Genomic DNA, 6,357 nt, shown 5'->3' on the forward strand with positions numbered 1-6,357 from the left:
TCATAAACAGAACAGGTTTAGTGTGGACTAGATAAGGTTCTGACTCAAACCTTATACAAATATAATGGCATGACTTAAATGATATTATCATGCCAGAACAAATACACTTGGTGAGATAAAAATTCTCCACGGATATTAAAGAATTTGTAGATAGAAATGTAGAAAGAGTTTAGATGAAGTCACTGCTGCCAGTTAATAGGAGGGCCTTTTCCTTATATAAATGAAACTATGTTGTATATGATGTGTTCTGTGTTACAAACATGCTATAACAACAGGAATCAGAATGGAAACAATTACCTTCTTTTTTTTCTTTTTTAATATAAGCTCATTTATTTTAATAATTACTGGCACATATTGTATAATACAAAACAAACAGAGGACGATTTGCAAAACCATATTTCGGTGGAAGCATAAAGGAGGGTTAACTGACCCTGTAGCAGGCTAATGAAGTGGGTAGGAGCAGGCTTGTTTATGTTAAAGCCGGTTTTGTGGCATTCTTTAGCCCCTTCATCAGTGCTTGTGAAGCTGTGATTATTTTAGGGTCCTCTTAGGTAAAGCCCTCTTTTTGGAGGGGTTAACACATCTGGAATCAATAGTGCTATGCTGGGTAACTAAGGGTTTTTGGGGGAGAGGGGTCTACAGGTTAGGCTAGTTACAGCTTTGGCCCTGGGGGTCCGTATGTCCCTGACTTCAAAATAGACTTGATTGCTACCAGCTGGCATCCCTAACTCACCCGGTGTCAGGGCTCTCCTCTGATGTCAACCTTGTCTGTATCAAGGCTGGACAGGACAATGTAGAGCAGAGACAAGGCACCTATGGAGACTTATGGACAGAGATATTCAGGGAAATGCAGCGCTGAACCACGTACGAGTTCTGTTTTTAGTCGTGATAAAGCTCAGCGTCTGGGCAGTTTTAAATAACAACATATTCACTATTTCTTAGTCATTGAATAATTTAATGACTCAGATGAATTTAATTAAGGAATAAATTAAGGAATTTAATCATTGAGTTAAAAAAAAACTCATATTTTAGATCTGTGACTATTTTAGATCTGTAGATTCTTATTGAGTATGTTTTAGCACATTTTCCTTACATTTGTTACATAATACTCCCCCATACCACCAGAGGGCACTGTCTTTTAAATTCTAGCTTTGTTTCACATGGAAACTGATTTTGAACACCTCATTTAAGGCTTCTAAGCCAAATTGCCAAGCATTGCTGATACCTTCAGTAATACCAAGCCGTTGCATGTTGTGTGTTGCTTTTTCTTGTATGATGTTACTCTGTTTCTGTTTCTCTTTTTTGGTGTATTTTGATCTCTGGTTTAGACTTTGCTTTGTTTATCTCCCTGACCTAGGAACACTCTTCTGACTACTTGGTTTGTGTACTGCTTTGTTTTAAACATGGACTGTCATTGTAATACATATTTGATCTGTGATTTAACTTAAAGAACTTCATCAGTTCTTCTGCATGTGGAAGCACTTAGCCTTTATCATATCCCAGTTTATAAACCATTTACCTTGCCAGTTTAACCATGTCTATTGGTTGAAGGTTTGTGTCTCAGCACCACCGAGCTGAACTGTGGGACTCTTGAGTTAAAGGCTTTTTAATTGTATACCTAAATTTAAGCTTTAATCCTGTCATGTTTTGTAAGCTGGCTTGTACTGTGTGTTAGGAATAAATCATTTAATCAGAACTAACTGCTTCCCTCTGCAAACATGCATTTCACCCATGTAGCATTTGCTTTTAAATGAAAAATGTAATACCAGGTCAAATCTAAATAAATTGCTTTATGTTGATCATAACTGATTTAAATCAATGTTTGCAGCTTAAACACATTTAATGAAACTATTTTTTTTTTTGGTTTAGTTGACTTGTAATGCTTTGTAATCAGACAGGGGGTCTAATTTTACTTTGTAGAATTTAAACTTGGTTTCCCATCTAAACTGATCAAGGTTTATGTCATACATTTCCTACACCCCCCAAAACTGCTGGAGCAAATTTTTTGTTTACATTTCACTGTGTAGTTTTGGTCTAGAAACCTAAACTATAATTTTTTTGAGCTATAATCCTCAGTATATTAGTCATTTTGTTTTTTATTTATAATTTGAGTTATCTTTATAATTGATTGTTTTAATTGTTTTACTTTTAATGATATTTAACAATATTTAAATGACTGATGATGATTAATAATGAATAAAGAAACATAAATATGTGAATGAGGCTGATTTTTAAACAGAATAAAGATTTTGTATAGTCTGCTGTAAGTTACTAAATGCATCACTGTAAATCACTGTAGTTCACGTTTTGCCTTTTTCTTCATTTATGATTTATTTTAATTTGGGATAAACTGCATAACCCTAATCCTGAAAAATGGATTCCACATGTTTCTGTTTAGGCATGTGTCCACTTATTCACATCCAACATACTTCATAAACCCCTTCCTAAAAACATCCCCGTGTCTATTTGTCTTCTTTGCTACTAATCCAGCTGGATCAGCTGTGGTCCTGGATCTCACTGGTATTCAGTTTCAGTAGATCATTAGTTAATAAATCGAGGTGAAGTTATTGGCCTGTACACGGGGGTCAGGCAAGGATACGAGTGCCGTGAGGGAGTGAGGTCAGGCAGTTTTATCTTGGTTAACTGCCAAATACAGCAACATCGGTTCAACCGCACACGAAGTGAGCGTGAGAAACAAACCCGGATCCAAAAGGTTGACATATTCTCTTTAATAATGTGTGATACTTTATTATCTCTTAAAATACAGTCTTTTCTGAGGTAGACCATTACAGTTAAATGACATAATCATTTTTTTCAAAACAGACATTAAAAAGAAGACATGAAATAAATACTTTCATGTACAATACGTCGCAAAAAATGAGGTAGAAATGGTTACAGAAAATATAAGAACAAGAAGCTAGATCTGTACTAAGAGATTCAAAGCAACTAAGAAATGCCTGTTTTTGTTAAACAAACCTTCGACCTGTTGTGTGACGTGTATAAATTTGTAACACTGGTGTTTTACATAAATCATTATCTCTATGTTTTGTGAACAGGAGTGGACTGTATTCTGTATCATCTATAAACCTAAAAGGTGGATTCTGGCTGAGTAACTACAGCACTCTGAATCGATATGTGAGCCGAGGGTCAACCAGACTGAACCGTGTGTATCAGTGCTATAGGTTAGTGGAGATCACAGACAGACAAAATGCAAAAAAAATGGTAAATTACACAAGCTATTCAGGTAACTTTGACCCATCAAACTTTAAAACAGTTAAAAACAAAAATACGTAAGTATAAAATAATACTGGTGCATGTGAAGCACAGTGTGCATGGGTTCGTTTCTGGAGGTTTTACTAGTATGAACGATGATTTTAGCCAACAACTTATTATGACTAGCCACACTGGGAATGCAAATTAGTTGATCGCATCATGAGATGGAGAAAAAAATAAACTGATTATATTGATACTTAAATGCATTGATGTAATATAACGACCACCTTTAACATATAGTCACGTGTCTGTGTTGACAATTTAGAATTTTACTTCATAGGGAAATAAGCGTTTTGCAAGTATAATGATCTTTAGGTAAGGGTGATGTTTATTGAAGTACATAATACCTTTATTAACCCTTCAAGAGAACTGACTTTTAATGCTGTAAATGATAAAACTGCCTCTGCCATACATTTCCTCCCAGCCTAAGTTTGGTAGCATGACCTTATATCAAAAACAATCAACATTATTTGATTGTGTAGTTGTGTGAACTTAAAAGCAGAGCAGAATTTACAAAGTGTTTCTTAAATAAGCTCTATAAATGTTTATCAGTGGTCATAAAGGGGTTATAAATATGACATACAGCCCCTTTACCTTCATTAGGTACAGGGCTACCTAAAGTCCAATCAGAAGGTCAAAAGCATGTTTCCCTAATACAGACAGGACGTTTTTGCATTTGCATTTTCTTGCATGATCATAAAAGCAGCTCTGTTTTGTCTTCGTCTCATGATGCCATCTAAATAATGTTGGGTAAATTTAATACTTTAAGTCAATCACCCTTAAGTCAAGTGTTACTGACTGTTTTATCAGTTTGACAGATTAAAATAAATGGATGATGTGAAGTCTGGATTAAAAACCGTAATACAGAATCATTAACATTGGTACAAGCTGCTGGATTGTCTACATGTGTGGTGTATCAGCACTGTGAGTGAACAACCCACATCAGCGTGACACATTAACAGTTGATTATTAGACACGATTAGCTGCCAGTTGCATAAAAAATGCATTCTGATTCATCTTTGGGTCGATCTGTTTATGAGAAACTGAATAAAGCGATTGAATAATCAGGTATAAAGCATTTGTCCAACAAAAGCAGGCATCTACAAGAATGAAAACAATCAACACTCCATCGAAAGCTACATCAGAAATAAAGGAAAAGGATGAAGCAAATATGGATTTATATAGAATACAATTACAAAATTGTGTTTTATGGCATCAGATATTCTCTGAAGTACCTGAATTACATTCATCGTTAGTCTTTGTAGCGTTTTCAAGTTTTCTCCTCTGAGGTAATCCCAGCGCTGCAGTGTGTGTACAGTGTGTGTACAATCTGCGACAGTTCTCTCTGCCTTCCAGAACTCTGAACCACCTCAGAATTCACCAAAACCCTAAAGGTAACATACATTCTTTATCAGCTCTGAGGTAAAGACATTTTTCTTCCTGAGTATTTTAAACAAGACTACATATAGTAAGAAAAAAAAATAGTACGCCGAAGGAAATACTAGACATCCGAGGAACGTTCCTTCTCCCGTGTTTCATGGCCTGACGTGACAGTCTCAGGAAATGAGAAATTTAGATGAGGAATGTGAGATAAACTGGGGGAAGTTGTGGTTTGTGGGCTTGTCGGTTGTGTCTGTATTACAGTTGTTGTACAGTGTACAGAGCACGTTGTGCAGAAAGTAAGTGCAGATAGTGTGCGGCCTGGTGTCCACTACATGACTCTACATGGTTCTGATCATTTATGTCATCATTGGGTAGTGGACACTACACAAAACGGGGTCACATCAGCCTCCGAAATAGGATTCTAGGCAGCTTATTGAAGTCGGTTTCAGCCCTGATGACGTTTGTTTGGGAATGACTGGCGCTGCTATGCTCTGTCTCCTAGGTGTCTGTAAGCTAACACTGTTAAAAGTGGTAGAGAATCCTGCCTAATGGCATTGCATGAGCCGTAGCCTGCAAAGATGTGATTGGCTGGCTTGGATATGCTAGAATTGAAAATACGAAAGCGATATTGTCTGTGGGACGTGAGGCTGGAGGGTAGTCTGTATAGAGGTAAAAAGATTCGGGTGCATTTTATACTTCAGCATGAGCTGACAGGCCTGTGTCCCAAATGTCATGATAGCCGCTGATCGGATGTGTTTTGGTTCTTTATTCACATTGTTAGTCTTTGGATTCTGAAGTCTTTGGAAATTATTGGTGACTGACACAACTTGATGCTAGTCCACAGGAGAATCTCTACTTTAAATTAAAGGTGGTCCTCCAAACTTATTGATAGACCAAAGAAATTGAGATTATATTGCGTAATGTGCGTCTATCGTTCTCTTTTCTATCTTACTTCCTCGATCATAATACTATCTGGGTAGCAATGCATACACTTCTCATTAAAAGGCCAGGCTTTGACAAAGTGCACACGATATAGCAACCAAAATTCAACACTGAAGTCTTCATTGTTTCGCACAATACTGTTGGTTTAAAGCAGGTTGCATAATGGTGGTCGGCTTTTGGTAAAATGCTGCAAAATCTTAAACATTTTTAAATGCATACGGTAAAAGCGATACGGTGCTTCGTGATCATTTTTGGTCAAAAAACAGTCAATTTTTTTCAAAATACCCCAAACCCTTTAACTTCAAGAGATCTATTTTGAGTAGCAATTTAAAATATAATGCCGTGGAGTGGACTGGCAATAAATAGCATCCTGAGAATTGCAGTTCAAAGGGTATCAGTTAAAAAAGACCTCGAAGACCTGGGGTATACCTGGGGTATATTTCAGGATCAAGGCAAGTAGACTGAAATTTCTGTCTATAGTTCAACTGCCACATCTGAGAAATGGCCAATATTTTAATTTCTTTGGGAAAAGAATAAGCGTATATGTTTATTTATGTAAAAACACACACCATGGTATGTTTTCTAAAATTTTCTCTACCGTAAAATGCAATCTCCCAAAAGAATCCCACTTTTTGGCTGCAATGTAAGTAGCTACAAAAAACCCCAAACAATAAAAACAACAAAAACATCCACAAATCTTTTTATGCCTCAGCAGAAAGACACAATAAACAGTCCTGATTCCAGTGGCTGAACCGTCTC

Source organism: Trichomycterus rosablanca, chromosome 19, assembly GCF_030014385.1.
Source record: "Trichomycterus rosablanca isolate fTriRos1 chromosome 19, fTriRos1.hap1, whole genome shotgun sequence".
Classification (NCBI taxonomy): Eukaryota; Metazoa; Chordata; class Actinopteri; order Siluriformes; family Trichomycteridae; genus Trichomycterus; species Trichomycterus rosablanca.